This window comes from Maniola hyperantus, chromosome 22 (assembly GCF_902806685.2).
Source record: "Maniola hyperantus chromosome 22, iAphHyp1.2, whole genome shotgun sequence".
NCBI classification, from domain to species: domain Eukaryota; kingdom Metazoa; phylum Arthropoda; class Insecta; order Lepidoptera; family Nymphalidae; genus Maniola; species Maniola hyperantus.
In genome coordinates, this window is record NC_048557.2 from 2,903,813 (window position 1) to 2,923,992 (window position 20,180).

At 39.1% G+C, this 20,180-nt stretch overlaps 1 protein-coding gene across 8 annotated transcripts in view; it reads right to left on the minus strand.

The window, feature by feature from the left end:
- The window catches only part of brat (brain tumor), a 545,260-nt gene that overhangs the window by 236,965 nt on the left and 288,115 nt on the right, over positions 1-20,180 (minus strand). For 4 of the 8 annotated variants that reach the window (XM_034980532.2, XM_069506197.1, XM_034980533.2 and 1 more), the window contains exons 1-2: positions 9,159-9,293; positions 8,921-9,009 (exon numbers count right to left, since the gene is read on the minus strand). The exons of 2 other annotated variants lie outside the window; for them this stretch is intronic. The gene's annotated coding sequence lies outside the window, so the exon portion shown is untranslated. Of the gene's footprint in view, positions 1-8,920; positions 9,010-9,158; positions 9,294-20,180 lie in introns of those variants that run through there. 2 more of the 8 variants (XM_069506196.1, XM_069506199.1) reach the window with 2 other exon arrangements.

Consider the following 20,180-nt stretch of genomic DNA (forward strand, 5'->3'; position numbering starts at 1 on the left):
TTTTATATATTTAGATTTAACTGTATGATACCCGCGTTTTCATCCGACATGCTTAGATTAATAGGGTCTTGGATTGTTTTATGAAAAGCATCTCAGCCCATTGTTAATAAAACTGAAAATACCAAAACCGCGAATTTGTGGGTTACATCAGAAAATGTGTTCATCCATACTAATATAAGATATAAATGCGAAAGTGTCTGTCTGTTTGCTAGCTTTTCACGGCCCAACAGTTCAACCGAGTTTTATGAAATTTGGTACAGGGTTAGCTTACATCCCGGGGATGGACATAGGCTACTTTTATTCCCGGAAAATCAAAAAGTTCCCACGGGATTTTTAATAACCTAAATCCACATGGACGAAGTCGCGGGCATCCTTTAGTGAATAAATAATTATTAGTATTTTCAACTTTCAAAATAAGATTACAATACCAAGTGGGATAGGTACTATATGAAAGGGCTTTACCTGTTAATTCTAAAATAGATTTTTATTTATTTTTATACTAAATAGTTTGTGATTTAGTAAAAATGCTAGATGCCCTGCAGCAACAGGATTGAGGAGTTGGATCCAGAAATTAAAGTGGGACCACGACCTTAACCTCCTCTGTTGATTAAAAAAAAAATTTTGCAAATCGGTCCAGAAGCCTGGAAAAAATTTATGTACATACATAAAAAAGTCGAAAAAAAAAAACGGGCTGAATTGAGAACCACCTCCTTTTTGGAAGTCGGTTAAAAACGGAGCTCCCGGTGCGCGAGTCTGACTCGCGCTTGGCCGAATTTTTTAAAGTACATTAATCTAAAATTACATTCAATTTCGCTCCAACAGTTGTGTCTACGCCAGAAGGTCAATGTCACTTTGACAGTTGACACCACACGACCTTAAAATTCCAATAATTTATTATGTTTTTGTTTGCCTTTTCACCAACTGTATGTTACGTGCCTACTGTCTACGTAATTTCTAGAAAAAAAAAAGCATTAGTACGTACGTGTAACCTATCGCGTTGAAGTAGAACTGCTTTGACCTTTTGCCAAATATTACGATTAAATCCATACTAATATTATTAATGCGAAAGAGTGTCTGTCTGTCCGTCTGGTAGCTTGTCACGGCTCATCCGTTTAACCGATTTGACGAGAATTTATTATATTTTTGTTTGCCTTTTCACCAACTAGACACGTAAGTGTCTACGGTCTACGTTATTTCTAGAAAAAAAGGCATTAGTTCGTACGTGTAACCTATCGCGTTGAAGTAGAACTGCTTTGACCTTTTGGCAGATATTACGATTATCTCCATACTAATATTGTTTTTAAATGCTAAAGTGTGTCTGTCTGCTAGCTTTTCACGGCCTATCCGTTTAACCGATTTTGACGAAGTATAAACTATTTCTGATTTTTTAATTCAGATACAAGTTAGCTCTTGACTGCAATCTCACCTGGTGGTATGATGGTATGGTATGATGTGATGATGCAGTCTAAGATGGAAGCGGTCTAACCTAGAAGGGGTATGGCGATGTTTATTAAACCCACATCCCTTTGGTTTCTACACGGCATCGTACAGTTTACTAAATAAACGTCTTTTCTTTCTTTTATTTCTACGCTAAAACGCTAAATCGCTCGGCGGCACGATCTTGCCGGTAGGGTGGTAGCTGGCCACGGCCGGAGCCTATCACCAGACCAGACCAGAAATTTTGAAATTATAAAATTCCAAACCTCTGCCGGGAATCGACCTCCCACTAATAAGACAATACAGCTTACCACTGCGCCAGGGAGGTCGTCAAAAGGAGGAGGTGCTTTCAATCCTGGATACGGTATGTCCGTTACCAGGATGCAAGCACCTCCTCCTACTACTTTTTGTCCTACTATTCTATTTTAACATGTCATCATCATCATCATCATGATCAACCCATCGCCGGCTCACTACAGAGCACGGGTCTCCTCTCAGAGTGAGAATTTTAAGATGTACCTACTTGAACCTAATAAGTTTAGCTACAACTTACTCTAGCGTCACCTACCGACATCGACACTCGCAATATTAAATACTAGCTGATGCCCGCGACTTCGTACGCGACGCGTGGATTTAGGTATTTAAAAATCCTGTGGGAATTCTTCAATTTTCAGGGATAAAAAGTAGCCTATGTGATATGTCCTTCCCTGGGATGCAAGCTACCTCTGTACCAAATTTCGTCAAAATCGGTTGAACGGTTGAGCCGTGAAAAGCTAGCAGGCAGACAGACACACTGTCACATTTATAATATTAGTATAGATTACAACGTTTTCGAGATGTGCGAACTCTATCGGTGTAGGTACACGTTGGGTTGTGTAGATTTGGTATAGTATGCATTTATTTGCCTTTAAATCACTTAGATCACTTATTTTTTCTCTCCATCCTTATTATTTCATACAAAACCCCCAAAACCCCGCCAAGCTACCTAATTGTCATTTAAAATATTCCATTAAGCCTTTTAAAAATGTCAACATAATCTCCACTGGAGCCATAAAGGCACGTCCACACAATAATCGGTCCGGACCAAAAAAAGGTACAAATCCGTACCGAATTTGATAGAATTTGCCGTGATCAAAGCCAGACCGTGTGACAGTGAATGAGCGAGCGAATGGAAGTCGAAATTCCATGTAGATTTCAATAGTGAGACTTTTTTTTTGCCTTTTTCGAGACCGAATGGATTCGTTGATGTATTCGCTTGCGAGATTTTGATTTTCGTTTTTTGGGAATGCAGGTAAAGTTAGAATTTGGAATGAATACCTAGTACCTACCTACCCAGTACCCACCCTCCAGCAACTACTAACTTTTTTTTTTTGGTACTTCTGGAGTCATGCCTATTTTATAGGTACTTTTTTATAGGTTTGTTACAAAAATCCATACTAGATGGCGCTGTCTTCCTTTGTCTACCGCGATTATCTAATATGTATAGCTTATGTCACTCTCCAGGTCTCTAACCATCAGTGGCGTGCACAGGGTTTGAGACCAAGGTAGGCATTAGTTAGGTAGGAACCTGTTTACTGGCAGGCCATAATGAAAAATAAGCATTAAGCTATTACAACTGGGGTAAGCAGTGCATTTATGCCTCTATGACCTGCACGCCACTGCTAACCATAGATAACATTCACTTATCTGTGTCTAACTATACCCATGCATAAAATCACGTCAATCCGTTGCGATGTGATTAAAGGGCAAACCAACAAACAAACACACTTTCGCATTTATAATAATATATGGCCTAGTGAATACAATATTGCGAGAAAACCATGCGAATACTCTTTCCATCAGAAATAATACCATTATGTGCATAACTAGTTCAAGATATTATCTGAAACGAGCAAAGAAAGGTGCAAACACTAGCACATAGGAAACAATGGAGCTGATTACATTATGATACAATTTAACATTAGTAATAAGCGATTGCGTAAACTGACTAACGTAGTCATATGCAACGGTTGCTAGAGCTTTCATAATCTTGTTGATATCTCCATGTAGGTATATTATATTTAAAAACCGGTCAAGTGCGAAACAGGTTCGCGCACCAAGGGTTCCGTAATTCAGTGGTATTTTTTCAACATTTCGCACGATAATTCAAAAACTATGATGCATAAAAATAAATAAAAATCTGTTTTAGAATGTACAAGTGAAGACCTTTCATATGACACCCCACTTGATATTATAGCTATCTTACTTCGAAAATTGGAAATACTTATTATTAGATGACTAATGACTTTATTATTAATAATTGTAATTTCAACAATTTTTTGTAAGTATATTTATGTTAGTTAGTACTCGTAGTTTAATTAGTGTAATTGGGCTTTATGGCCGTTCTAATTATATAATAATAATAATAATGACCACAATTTAATTTTTTTGTGTGATGTAACCACAAATTCACGGTTTTCAGATATTTTCCCAAATGTCAGCTATAGACCTACTTACCTGCCTAATTTCAGGATTCTAGGTCAACGGGAAGTACCCTGTATCCCTATAGGAAACGGAACCCTTATAGGATCACTTTGTTGTCTGTCTGTCTGTCTGTCAAGAAACCTACAGGGTACTTCCCGTTGACCTAGAATCATGAAATTTGGCAGGTAGGTAGATCTTATAGCTGACTGAAAAATCTGAAAACCGTGAATTCAGGGTTAGATCACACAAAAATAAATAAATTGTGGTCATGAACTAATAATTAGTATTTTCAACTTTCGAAGTGAGTGACTATACCAAGTGTGGTATCATATGAAAGGTGTACTTCACCTGTACATTCTAAAACAGATTTTTATTTATTTTTATGCATCATAGTTTTTGAATTATCGTGCAAAAAGTCGAAAAAATACGACTGTAGTACCGAGTACGGAACCCACATTGCGCGAGCCTGACTCGCACTTGGCCGGTTTTTCCTTTTGAGGTACGGAACCCTAAAAAGGTCACTTACTTAACTTTCCTACATACTTATTTTCTCCCAACTACCTACCTATGTACAAACACCCAAAATCAAGACGGTTGTTTTCATAAGTCCTAAATAAATAACCATCTGTAAATAGCCCACATTTCCGCTTATCGTAAATACACATACAAAAGATAATTTTAACTACGTATAAATAACGTCGGCTGGATACCAATCCGAGTGGTCGGACAAATAAAATAATAATAAAATTTAAAAAATTTAAAAAAAAAATTGTCTTATGAGAAACTAGCTTATGCTCGCGACTTCGTCCGCGTGGACTACACAAATTTCAAACCCCTATTTCACCCCCTTAGGGGTTGAATTTTCAAAAATCCTTTCTTAGCGGACGCCTACATCATAATAGCTATCTGCATGCCAAATATCAGCCCGATCCGTCCAGTAGTTTGAGCTGTGCGGTGATAGATCAGTCAGTCAGTCAGTCACCTTTTCCTTTTATATATTTAGAAGATGTCTTATGTAAGAAATTCAGTCGTATTGGTCGTTATATGAGATCAAACATATTACAAGATGTTTTCTGTCGTATTGTAATAATTAAATTGTATAAAACGGGTAGGTTCATACCACAATTAATTAGGCGATGTTTAATTACCAATATTTCGACTGAGTTGCATGAGTCGTGGGACCATAACAGCTCTTACTTCAACTCTCAATATACAATACAAAATGTCGTTAAACTACTAAATAAGCTTAAAATCATTAGTTTCCTATGTCGGATCAGACACGCGCCATACTAATCTTTTCTTGTCTAGTAATAATCGTGTCTTATAATGTGCAAACGGTCTTAGTCATCCGACAGTCGGCCGACTAGACACTTCGATAAAGGATACTTAGACGTTACGAAACGATTGATCCTGAGCCGTCGTCGAATGGAAACTTAGTTGGCTTTCCTATTTCAAAATTTTCCGCTAATTTTATTGACGTTTCAAAATCCGACACGTGAAATATGCGATTGGTGACTCAGTGGGCACCCCTCTGAAATGTCAAGGTGTTATTGTGAGTTTAACGAACTAACGTCGTCGACAACCTCCCTGGCACAGTGGTAAGCACTGTGGTCGTATTAGTAGGAGGTCCCGGGTTCAATTCCTGGCAGGGGTTTGGAATTTTATAATTTTACTAGTTTATGCTCGCGACTTCGACCGCGTGGACCACACAAATTCACTCCCATATCTCACCCCCTTAGACGTTGAATTTTCAAAAATCCTTCCTTAACGGATGCCTACGTCATAATAGCTATCTGCATGCCAAATTTCAGCCCGATCCGTCCAGTAGTTTGAGCTGTGCGTTGATAGATCAGTCAGTCAGTCAATCACCTTTTCCTTTTATATATTTATTTCTAAATATTATATTTATTTAGAACACTTGAAAAGAGCAACCGCCGAGTTACTTGCTGGTTCTTGTCGGTAGGCACGGGATTCCGAAACAGTGGTAAATTATTTGACGATCCAAATGCACTGGTAAAAGTTTACTTGAATTTAATTTAATTTATTTATTTTGTAGAGAGAAACAGTAACAATTAGATAAATAGTTAGTAATTAGTATTTAGTATATATAAAAACACTTAAACCTAAGCAGTCTCCAATGAGAAATTAATACTTATAATAAAAACCGGTCAAGTGCGAGGCAGGCTCGCGCAATGAGGGTTCCGTACTACAGTCGTATTTTTTCGACATTTTGCACGATAATGCAAAAACTATGGATGCATAAAAATAAACAAAAATCTGTTTTAGAATGCACAGGTGAAGACCTTTCATATAATACCCCATTTGATATAGTCACTCACTTCGAAAGTTGAAAATACTAATTATTAGTTCATGACCACAATTTAATTTTTTTTGTGTGATCTAACCCTAAATTCACGGTTTTCAGATTTTTCCCCAAATGTCAGCTATAAGATCTACCTACCTGCCAAATTTCATGATTCTAGGGCAACGGGAAGTACCCTGTAGGTTTTCTCGACAGACAGACGGACAGACAGACAGACAAAGTGATCAATAAGGGTTCCGTTTTTCCTTTTGAGGTACGGAACCCTAATAATTGAATAAAAATATATTGTATTCTTAATTTTTTTTATTTTTTTTTTATTCAGATACAAGTTAGCCCTTGACTGCAATCTCACCTGATGGTAAGTGATGATGCAGTCTAAGATGATAGCGGGCTAACCTGGAAGGGGTATGACAGTTTTTATTAAACCCATACCCCTTTGGTTTCTACACGGCATCGTACCGGAACGCTAAATCGCTTGGCGACACGGCTTTGCCGGTAGGGTGGTAACTAGCCACGGCCGAAGCTTCCCACCAGACCAGACCAGAAATTTAGAAATTGTAAAATTCCAAACCCCTGCCAGGAATCGAACCCGGGACCTCCCACTAATAAGACCACAGCGCTCACAACTGCGCCAGGGAGGTCGTCAATTCTATTCTGGGTTTCGACATAGGTAGACCTAGGTAGGCACTAGGCACACCGCGGGCGGTGGTTAATGCACTTTGAAAGTAAATTATCTAGCGTTACACAATTCAGGAGGCTTTTGTCTTTTGACATCATTGCATGCAACATTTTCGTAACACTAATGATTCGAGTAACTTTTATGAATCTAGATTACAAATATATTCAACATAATACCTATAATTACAATATCTAGTAGGTAGGTAGGTAGGTATTGGACTATTTTTTTTATTTTGTATTTTTATTGAATGGTTTACTAGCGATTATAACATAAAAATTAGTATATAATATAATAAATACATAGATTTTTCTATCATGCACACAGTGGCGTGCAGCTCATAGAGGCATAAAAGCACTGCTTACCTAAGAAATAGTTACCCTAGTTGAAATAGCTTAATGCTCAATGTAAATAGGTACCTTCCTAAATACTGCTTACCGTGGCTTTGAACCCTGTGCACGCCACTGCATGCACAACTATGTTAAATCATTTAAAAGTAAACTATTGGTGATTAAACGATTAATGGAACTCCTCAACGGATAAGAGTAAATTGCTCGCGATCAGTGTAATAGCTTAGTAGGTAAACAGTAGATTTTTAACCAGGCATAGCATATTTTAATACCATTGGGGCCACTAAAAATTGTGAAATAAATTTTTTTTACAAAAAAAATAATATATATTTAGATTCGTACACAAATCCAACTTAATTGACAGATTTAAATCTAGTGCTATCCTTTACTTTAGGGAGATTTATGTAAGGGATAGCAATAGACCTGCCATTTTAGTTTAAGAGATTGTGTTGTGGTAAGGGCGTTTGTGCACACAATCCGGTATTTGGCAACTACCTAGTCAAATTAACAAACGTCAAAACACGCGCTTAGTACCTATGCAAGCATCTATGAAATACTGGCATGTGACGTCACAATGATTTACCGTGATTTTTTGGTTTAATCGATAATTTAAAATGGTTATTACAATAAAAACTAACAAAAGACACGTGGATTTTACGTATTTTGGAAGACCTTCTATAAAATAATCACTGAGAAATAAATTTTTTTTGACATAGGTACCTACCTAGGCAAATACCCTATTGTAAGTAATTTCTGTTATACAAAATCTCTAAACAAAATTAAAAGATCTAAGTCTATCCTTTTCCGCAGGTTGCATTACAATTTATGAAAGGAACAGCAATAGATTTCGACCTGTCATTTTAGTTTAGAGAATGTACCTACCTACTAAGCCATTTTTAATTATTGACATGTCTAAAAATAGCGTTATAGGTAGGTACTTTCGTAAAATATTCCCTGCAGAAAAGGATGATAGCTTTTAGAGCTGTCAATTTAGTTTTGGCATTGTGTAGGTAGGTTACAACCGAATCGAATGAGAACGATATTTTTCGATATTCACATGTAGGTAGGTGCTGTTAACTGTCAGTACTCAGTAGGTAGGTAGTAGGTACTTACTTACACAACGAAAATTTTTCTCATTGCTAGTTAGCTAGGTGGGTTTGTTTACTGAATGAAATATGGCTTTGCGTAGGCAAAGAGCGGAGTAAAGCGCCGTTCAGCCCTTATCGAACGTTGTAGAACAATAACGATAAGAAAAATCGAAGACCACGTTAGCGGCGCAACAGGTAGGTAGGTATAATACCAACGTTATGTTGCTTGATAGAACCAAACAAACGCGACAAAGGTTAACCAAATTATATAATTTATTCACGTCCCTCGTTACACGCTTTAACGCTTTATTTTTTTAATCACACACGGCTTACGTAAGCCACAGGTAATGCGGATTGCACAAAAAATCCTAACCGACAATGAGTTATGATTATGACAACGTACGGAACGAGGTCGCTGACCTACAATAGGAAAAAACCGTCATTTTAATTTTTATCCCACTTGAACACCGCGGAAACCGAAAATCTCTACAAAATTACGATTAGTCACACGTACACACACAAAAGCGAGTAACAGAGGCGGTTGAACGTATTAACAAATACTGTTCAAACATGATTAACATACCTTATGTTTGAATTCCAACGTACGTTCACCTTAAAACTAAGCCTTTGTTCCACAAGTCAATGTCTCCCGATCATATAGAACGGTTTTATCTGAAAATAGAAACGAATTTTATATTAAATGTGCCGCCTTTAACACTAACTAGCCGGCCCTACGGGAGGAAACAAGGAACGATCCGCCATGGAGGCGAAGTGTAAACACAATGTATCCGAGCCGTTTGTACTTTGTTTTGTATACGCACCGATAAAAAGAACACGTTCACAACAGTTTTTGTCCACAAGCACAGAATAGTCGGTTGTTCCGAAGCAAAACTAGTTTATTTTCTTATCGCATTATAACAAACAACAGTCACCCGTCCTCACTGGCGGTCGGCGCGAGACTGGGCGAACGCAGCGCCCTCTCTTCTGCGCCCTGTTGCGGGCGTGTGTGCGTTAATTTTCGTCTCTGTGGGAGTGCACCCTGCGCCCCGACAACGGTTTATTTATTTTCGAATACAGGGTGAAGAATAAAGTCTGTGCAGTTCGGCGAGGGAAAAATTGAATATTGGGATAAAGGCAGCAGCGGAAAATTGTAAAACGACGAAGAACATGGACGCTATTGCGCGTCGTTTCTTTATTCTTGTAAACGGCCGTGAACCGGCACGACAGCCGGTCATTGCCACGGACGGGTATAAATATACGTCACATCATCTGAAACATATAATTTTTATTGAAAATACTTAAAATATCTAAATTTATGGTAATCGTATGTTAATGTATTCGAGTGGCAATAAACTTTGTATTGACTTATGAGTGTTATTATAATAATTTTAATCTTGAAAGTTTTAGGTATATTGTTGCTAGGTAGGTAGGTAATCGGATTGCTGTATTAAGAGACAAATCATCATCATCATTATAACAACACTACGCTTTTAATAATGATCTTAATCGGTACAGTAAGTACCTATAGTCGACTTTTTAATTAAACAACACGTTTTGACATTAGCTGATGTCAAATTCAATCTTTGCGCCGCCTGCATCCAGCGGCTCCCTGCGACTCGTCTGATGTCGTCTTGTCCGCCTAGTGGGGGGGTCTCCTGGGTACATCATCACTATAGTAAAATTTGATGAGGTCGCATTGAAAAAACCATTTATCGATGAAAATATTACAGTAAAACTTAAAGCTAGCCTTATCTAAGTAATTGGCTCCACTATAGAAAGGTTCACCACTATTTATTCACGAATATTATACTATATAGGTATAGCGGTAATATTCAGTATAAAGAGGTTCATTTGCACTTTACATATCTGTAATTTCAAGTTTCGGAGACACGTATTTATAGACATTTATACAATTTTAAAATGATTAACATTATAAATAGAAAACACGATTACTACATAGATTTCGTTAATATTCACTGGAAAGATATTAATTTGCACTGATCTTTACGTAATTTCTTAATTTCAAGACACGTAATCGCGTATTTTATACAGATTTATGTAAATAAAATGAAATTAATTAGGTCCCTAGCATTTTTAGAAACACAAAACTGCAAAGTATGAACTACGAACACATATAAAGATTACCATAACATAAACCTATAATACTTTTTTTTTAAACTGGTTTTACGGCTCTGGGATCTATAATAATCTTGCTGGGAACCAAAGACCAATAAAGTAAACTTAGCAAGATACTTTTTTTTAACTGGTTTTACGGCTCTGGGTTCTAATCTATACCTCCCCCCCGCTCCCACCATCAAGAGCGAGCGAAGCAAGCTCGGGACTTGGGGCACTCCGACTCGGAAGGGTTAGGTTAGAAGGGGATGGCGGGGTCTGTAAGACCCCGCCATCCCCTTCGTGGGTTATTTCTTTTTTTACCACCCAGAAAAAAGGAGCCCCGCGTAGCGGGGCTCCGTCGACGGGCCCCGGTCGACGGGCCCCGGTCGACGAGAAGAGACCACCACTATGGTGGGGGGTCTCTTTCCTCCCCCCCGCTCCCACCATCAAGAGCGAGCGAAGCGAGCTCGGGACTTGGGGCACTCCGACTCGGAACGGTTAGGTTAGAAGGGGATGGCGGGGTCTGTAAGACCCCGCCATCCCCTTCGTGGGTTATTTCTTTTTTTACCACCCAGAAAAAAGGAGCCCCGCGAAGCGGGGCTCCGTCGACGGGCCCCGATCGACGAGAAGAGACCACCACTATGGTGGGGGGTCTCTTTCCTCCCCCCCGCTCCCACCATCAAGAGCGAGCGAAGCGAGCTCGGGACTTGGGGCACTCCGACTCGGAACGGTTAGGTTAGAAGGGGATGGCGGGGTCTGTAAGACCCCGCCATCCTCTTCGTGGGTTATTTCTTTTTTTACCACCCAGAAAAAAGGAGCCCCGCGAAGCGGGGCTCCGTCGACGGGCCCCGGTCGACGGGCCCCGGTCGACGAGAAGAGACCACCACTATGGTGGGGGGTCTCTTTCCTCCCCCCCGCTCCCACCATCAAGAGCGAGCGAAGCGAGCTCGGGACTTGGGGCACTCCGACTCGGAATGGTTAGGTTAGAAGGGGATAAACCCCCCCCCTCCTAACCTACCCAATCCTTAAGTTTTTTAAAACAGGCTACGCCAGAAGACTCGCTTTAAAGCCGTTTAGAAAAAAAAGTTTACTTTACTGGTCTGTAGTCTGTAGGTACAGCAGCAGCAAAAGTATTATAGATTAGAACCCAGAGCCGTAAAATCAGTAAAAAAAAAAGTATTACAGGTGTTAACGGTGGTAACCTATGACAGTATCTATTGTATTTTGCGATTTTGTATTGTGTTTGTTTAGTTTATTCTAATAATGCTAATTGTGATTAAAGTGATTAATTTTATTAAAAAAATGATTTTCGAGCTCTGAAATTTTAACTTAGAGTTTCAGGAGCACCCCCTTTACTGCCCCCTATCCCAATGGATGGTATTGTACTCTATAGCAACCCCAAGTAATTACCTACTATACAAATCATGCCCGCGTAGAATGGTGCCAAGAATACTGGCTGCATATCCGCGCTGGACAGCCAGGCTGATCTGTTGCGCAGCCCTTCTGTCACCAGATGATCGCGGTGAAATGTCTCGTAATTTTTTTTTGCACTATGACTCCATGGCCCCAGGGTCTCCACAGCAAATGGAACAAAAATGTTACTCATGCCTACCTACTTGCGCCGCTTGCCGTCAAAAATACAGTTTTGTAAGTAGGTAAGACGTAACAAAACTTAAGTAGGTACCTACTGCAGAGAAGAAGTTACTGGAAAGTTAAATTAAAAATACAACTTCGGAGGGTGGATCTATTTTTAATTTTACGAAGCCCAAATCACCGCAGTTGCTTCCGAAGCGACTTTAAACAAAAACAAACTGATCCTATAAAAGTTCCGATTTCCCGCGAAGACCGCGGATTTTTAGGGTTCCGTACCAATAGGGCGCCAACGGGACCCTAGCTATTACCAAGCCTCGCTATCCATCCGTCTGTCCGTCTGTCTGTCAGCGGGTTGTATCTCGTCAACCGTACTACTTACTAGATAGAGTTGAAATTTCCACAGAGTGTATTTCTATTGCCGCTATTAACAAAAAAAAAATTCAAAATGGCCGCCACGAATATTAAAAAAATTAAAAAGTGTTATTTCTTGTACGATGGTACCCTTCGTGTGTGAGCCCGACTCGCACTTGACCTGTGCTAGCCTAGTAGTTAGGACGTACGCCTTCTAATCGGAGGTCGGGGGTTCGATACCGGGCACGCACCTCTAACCTTTAATTAATTAAATATCACTTGCTTTAACGGTGAAGGAAAACATCGTGAAGAAACCTGCATAATGAACATAATGAACATTCTTCATAATGTTATCAAAGTTGTGTGAAGTCTACCAATCCGCACATGACCAGCGTAGTAGTAGACTATGGCCAAAACTCCTTCTCACTCTGAGAGGCGACCCGTGCTCTGTAGTGAGCCGGCGATGGGTTGATTATGGTAATGATGATGTATTTAATTTGTTATAAGTATAAGTATAAGTTTGTTATATGTTAAAACTTCGTCTCTCTGTCTATTACAGTTCACGAGTACAGCCCGCTGACAGACAGGCGGACGGACGGACGGCCAGACGGACGGATAGCGGAGGCTTATTAGTAATAGGGTCCCGTTGGCACCCTTCGGGCACGGAACCCTGTAAAGTAGCATCTATAGTCGAGTTAATTAAACAACATTTTTTGACGTTTCCAGTGCTAACTAATTTTTATGAAAAACTAGCTAATGCCCGCGACTTCGTCCGCGTGGATTTACATTTTTCGAAATCCCGCGGGAACTCTTTGATTTTCCGGGATAAAAAGTGGCCTATGTGTTAATCCAGGGTATAATCTATCTTCATTCCTAATTTCAGCCAAATCCGTCCAGTAGTTTTTGCGTGAAGGAGTAACAAACATACACACACACATTTACACATACAAACTTTCGCCTTTATAATATTAGTCGGGATGGGATAAATAGTGCGGGGGGCAAAAAGAATCACCAACTGAGATTGTACAGTAACTACGGGTAACTTTAGAAAGGTGTCTAACATTGTGATTCAATGGTTCAATAGAATTAATGGTATAAAAATTATAAAAAAACTCAATCATCTGCTGTAAATTGTTTAATAACATCTAAGACCACCTAATTACTCAATAAAATATAGTTACATATATGCAAATCATATCCTAAAACCCTTTTTTAAAGCACTAAGTATTATACCAATCTTACCTACATCTAGATAGGTACTTATTTTATCTAATTAATTATTTACTAGTTTTATAATGCTTCCTTTTTACTCTGCTTGTGTGAGCTCAAATTAAAATAGAGAATGGTTTATTGACTCATTCACATGACTCAACTGAACCACATATGTACATCACTATTATGTTAAATATGGTATTATTTTACGATTTGACATTAGCTACTGTCAAAACGTGTTTTCTAATTAAAAATTCGACTATGAAGTAAGCATGTAGTATGTACCTACCTATATAAACGTTTATATTTGTGGTAAAACCAGCTAGATTGTTCATCAAAGTTAGCGCATTGGATCATGAAGCTATTCCAAACTGCATCGCGTACTATAGCTATACCTGATATTGTTACCGACCACAGCGCCCCCTAGTCTGGACGTCTAGCCGTCTGGCGTTACCCCATGTACCTACTACCTAACACGTAGGGTTGCCACTCGTCAAATTTTAAAGTTGGATTTTGTACGTGACCAAATCAACAAAGTTGAAGTTGAAAACTAAAACCCGAATACGATCGTCTGAATAAACGCTGAAATATTATACTATAATTGGGTTTCTGTCATATTTTAATAGTCTTCTTCTAAATATATAAAAGGAAAAGGTGACTGACTGACTGACTGATCTATCAACGCACAGCTCAAACTACTGGACGGATTGGGCTGAAATTTGGCATGCAGATAGCTATTATGACGCAGGCATCCGCTACGAAAGGATTTTTGAAAATTCAACCTCTAAGGGGGTGAAATAGGGGTTTGAAATTTGTGTAGTCCACGCGGACAAGGTCGCGCGTGCGTTTTACATGCGTTTAACTCGTATTTATTTGTCAAAATTTGCTGCTGTGGCAAAAAAACTGCTGCACTCAAAATAACAGGGAAGCTAATAATTAACTGTTTCACAATATTGACAACCCTAATACTGTGTCTAAAACCAGGAATCAAAATAAACCGTAACTCAAAGGAATAAGGGCTATAATCAACAATGGAATTGGGAGGATTGCAATATTTGAGCTCTACCGCCTCTTCATAGAACCGAATCCAACCGTGTATGTTGTTTTGTCACCTTTATTTTGAACCTTATACCTTTGTGATAGCAGCTTGAAAATTTATGGTAAGTAGATGCATCTCGCGAGAAGGTATACTCATGTCTTTTTAAGGTTGTGCGGGACCCCTAGAAAGGGCTCGAAGGGGATTTTTGTGATGATGTGGAATTCTTTTTATTTCAGAGTAAGTATAATATAATATGAATAATAACAAAATAATATGAAAGAACTCGTGATAGCTTAGTGGTTGAGACGTCTGCCTCTTAATAGAGAGTTCGATGGACCTCTAACTTTTAATTATGTGCGTAAGTACTAAGTAAGCTTCGAACAGTGCGTGTTGCCAGTGATGACATATGGATCCGAGACATGGTCGCTAACTATGGGCAAAAAATGAGCCAGCCCCTCTGTCACCAGATGAGGCTATTAATCGCGGTAAACTGTCACGTAATTTTTTTAGCACTAAGACTCCATGGCCCCAGGGTCTCCACGGCAAACGGAACAAAAACGTATCGTTTGACGATAATGATAATATTTTATTTCATGGCATTATAGTTCTTGCATTTCACGAGGGCGAGTGGCTCATAGCTACTTGTGTTTAAGTCGTATCTGAATAGGTAGGTAAAGTAAATGTGTGCGTTTGGTCCGACATGCACGCACACTTACGCAATGTCCGCGTATACGCGACGTAACCACAAGTAAAGTTCACTCGCCATCGTGAATTGCAAGAGTTGTACTAGGAAACTGTCCAAAATAACCTATACCTAGGCACGTTAGGATTATTGCATTGACTGACAGTGCATTGAATTTGACGTAGATATTTAGGGTGCCACAGGTTGTAATCAAAATTGGTGTTTACGACCTTGTAAACAAAGTCGATAATTGCGCCCAGCGCCGGCAAAGCAATTTGCAGGATAATTATTCCTCTTTTGAGGGTGAAATTGAAGCCTTGACAGAGGCAATCGATTTGGCGGGACGGTCATCGGATAGTACTGATGTTTTGGACAGCCTGCATATTGTGTTACGGTGATATGCGGAAAACGGTTTTATTCGTCCGTTTTGCATAAATACAATACTATGTACAATTCAAAATTCAAATAATTCATTCAAAATAGGTAATAAATTACACTTCTTGATTGTCGGTTGTTGGATTTGTAAGATATGGCCTTATAGGTGGTTATAATTACTACGCAAACTTAAAACTAAAGCAACGAGGTTTCCAAACGCGCCCTGGTCTGAGAAGAGCCCACAACAAACTCAGCCGGGTATTCTTTTTATTCACTTTACAAAATCACTTTTAACTTATTAAAACTATCACAAAGCCGTAAAGCAACTCATTCCCAAGCTTTCTTATAATTTAAATAATCCTTTACATTGTAATAGGATTTTTCAATAAGTTTATGTTTTCAATGTGTAGGTATGTATGTATATATTGTATGTATTGTATAATCTGTGGTTATATAGAACCTTTGCTCCGCGAATTCATCGCGAGTTTTTTAAGTCCTGCTAAGAATATGAGTGTTTACAACAATATGACTTTTGATTTGAGAGAAGGTCTACATCTCCTGAGGATGCTCCGGTGTCGGGGCGAAACGTGCGTCGATTGTGTTTGGGATTTGTGTGGTGCTGCGTCGTGGTGGTGCGTATTGCTTGCCTGGTGGCTGCTTCTTCCTGCATGTTTAGCAGTGGGAGGGCGGGTGGTGCATTTCGCATGCTGCATGTTGCACCATACAGATTCGACCTGTTTCAGCGGATTACAGCAAATTAAGCTTTTGGTTCATTGAAAAAAAAATGTCTCATAATAGGGGTAGGTATACGTTAAAGAGAAATCCGACACGCAAAATCTCAAGTTTATACATCAAGTAGCTGTACGATGATAGATAGGTATGTCAGTAAATCAGTATAGCTCCATATACATAAGAACATAGAGATTAGAACTATTACATTCGCCCGACAATGTTAAGTGCTTGAGCCCCAAAACCACACACTAGCAACTTAACCTTACTTTCAACTCACGGGTATGAATAAAACAAACCATTCAAGACTTGGAAAGACACAACGCGACGTTAATATATCCAACGCGGCTTCTAGAAGTTGCTGCTGTCATTAAACTATGCTTGGTGATTAAACTTAAAATACCTATGTGCCTGTGCAGTAGACGATTTATCAATCTACTAGCCGATGCCCGTTACTTCGTCCGCGTGGATTTAGATTTTTAAAAATCCCGTGGAAACTGGTTGATTTCCGGGTTAAAATATAGAATATGCCACTCTCCAAGTTAACTATACCCATACAAAAAACACGTCGATCCGTTGCTCCATTGTGACGTGATTGAAGGACAAAGCAACAAACAAACACACTTTCGCATATTTTATAATTTGGGAGTGATTTAATTTATTATTGTGACGTTGTGCATTGTTGGCAGCTACTGAAGTAAAATAATCTAAAGCTGCAGTCGCGACGCGTTATATCTGTCCAAGGCCTACACCATAAGAGATGCGCACCCATAAATAACTTGAACGCAGCGTCCTGGGACCACGGGATAAATTTACAGCCCACCTTTATATTAGCTGTAGATCTATGTATATACAGGAGCATTCAGAGAAGGACCTAAAATCTTTCTTCCACGATACGAATTTTTTTTATAAACCTAGGCCAAGATAGTCTTTAATTATAGTCATGGTATTTTGCACGTATTTTTAATAGTTATATTTGGATGAAAAATCGATAAAAAATCGATGTGAGCAATATTGGCTAGAAGTCCGGATTACTTTGACCGCCATGAAAATCGAACAATTTTTGGTTTAAATTATAAAAAAAATTACATAGCGAATTTGCTTATAAATTGCTTTTTGGGCAAAGTATCATTGAGTGGCAAAGTTGGCTAGTTTGACGGTAACTATACCATTTAGGACGTTAGGATTTAGGAAGGTGGAATGAGCCCTTTGGCCCGCTTCCCTCGTGGTGCGATCACCACCAGGTTGGAGTGCAGTCAAGAGCTAAGATAAAGTAGAATAAAAAAATCTTTACTAATTTAAAGCCCCATCGGATTGTCGTTCGTGCGTCAATACGGCTTGACCCTTAAATTCCCCATAACCCTTTCATGTTTCAAAGATGGATGGCGTATAGAGCTGTGAAGAATCGAAAGGAATGTGGTAACAAATCGTAGTGGAAACTAAATTAAGATTATCAGTAACTCTCGATTATGTTAATAAGGGTTCGGTATGCATCATCGATGAAACCGAGTAGGATGACCATGTTATGTGTTTCGCACTTAGAAATAATGGAATATTTATATAATACGCGACAAGTACCAACTCTTTCCATTTGATCGGATCCAAAGGCGGGCTGTTCGACTTGTGGACGATCACAAACTAACCGGCTCGTTGGAAAGCCTGGAACACCGCAGAGACGTTAGCTCTCTATGTGTGTTCTATCGCCTTTATAATGGGGAGTCCTCTGAAGAGCTTTTTGACCTCATTCCACCCTCCTTTTTCTATAACCGCACCGCGCGCCACCGTAAGATAGTGCTAGTTTGCTCGGGTGCGTGGGTGGGGTTGCTCACTATAGGCTATTTTGATATTTTCATGATCAACCCATCGCTCATTAATGAGCACCGGTCTCTTCTCAGAATGAAGAAGGTGTAGTCCCTAGTTCACCACGCTGGCCAAATGAGGTTTTTTTAAAAATAAAAATGGCGAGCAAACGAGCAGGCGGTCACCATTTGCAGTAATCTTTCAGGAATCTGTTGGTCCGCCCCTTCAATAACCCCATGTTGGATTGACAGACTTCACACCCCTTTGAGACAACCCCCGATCTCCTAAGTAGGAGGCAGACGTCTTAAAAACTAGGCTATTAGTTAGTATACACGGATGTAACGTGAAGCTTAATTTTGGTTTTTTAACTAATTTACTTATAGAATGATTATACAAACAGGACCAAGACATTTTGTTGAATACAGAATCTAAAATATGGTCCCACTACCGACACATAGAACGTTAAGAATGTGACGTTTATTTCTTTTTTGTGCACGAGGCGTAGCCGGATGATTAAATAAGTGTAATTTATTTGTGACTGACTAACAGATCGCGTAGCTATATGTATTTTAAATAATGTGCCCTCACCTTAATAATACTATTTATAGATCTTGTAGTCTTTGATCGGTAAACACTATTTCACATGTATTATTATAATCTATTCATCATCATCATGATCAACCCATCACCGGCCCGTTATTGGGCACGGGTCTCTTTTCAGATTAAGAAAGGTTCAGACCACAGTCAACCACGCTAGCTAAGTGCGGACTGGTAGACTTCACACACCTTTGATAACATTATGGAGAGCTCTCAGACAGGTTTCTACACTATGTTTTCTTTCGCCGATAAAACAAGTGACATCTGAAAACTTAGAAGTTCCGTGCCGAGATCGAACCCCGGACCCTCCGAATAGAGAGCTTAAGTCCGAAGTCTTGCTAGGCTATCACCGCTATCTATCGATATCGTTCGATAGATAGATCACAGATATCTATCGATATCGCTGAGTTAATCAGCTCAACACTAATCGTGAAAGTATCCACGGAAATGAGGAGCCCTTGAGTGAAACTCGTAGAAACCACTCGAGGATCGTGGAACGCGCTCCGGTTATGACAAGCGGCGATTTGGAACAGGCGACTGGAGTTAATTGGGTATGGTAACCAGACGGTCATTTACAGGCTTGGGCAGAGAGATTTTGCCCTGTGGACTATAGAAGTTATCTTCTTTATATGACATGGAACGAGTCGCAGAGAGACGCTGGTTTCAGGCGGTATAAGACCGTGGCGTGTAGAAGTCCCCAATAATAATAATAATGTAATTTATTTCAGGCAAATTGTACCCATATTATTACAGAGGTCAAATATAAAATAAAATTAAAATTAAGATTCTAAGGTAAAAAAATTAATATTTGTTTGGTGTACTATCATACTCTGGTGTGTTTAGTGGCGGTATTCGTGACTTTATATCTTCTAAACACCAAACCAGAAGGCCAAAACTTTCCATCACCAATGCCCAGCTGCGGACGTCTGTGACAACAACGTAATTTTTTAACATTTTGCTTTTTTATTTGTTAATAATTTTCACAATTTCCGAATTAAGCGACAAAACTCGCCGCACCGCATATCACGTCAGATTTAATTAATATTCTCATTCCATTCGGGATGGAAATGGATCCATATGCAAAACAGTGCAGTCTTTATTTACTGAGCATAATGCCGAGCCTCATGGAATGTACCTACTTAAATAAGAGTCTTTTAGTTAGTTAAAACTTAAAAGTAAGTACAACTTGAATTAATTCCCTTCGTTTTTTTTTTAAATTCTCATTTAAGGAGCTAAGTCACTAGTGTCACTAAGTATGTGGCTCTCGTAAGTTTACACAAAATTATTCAGACACTTAAAACTAGATCTAAATACTACTTTTTTACTAGATCTCCAACAAAAATTACAAGC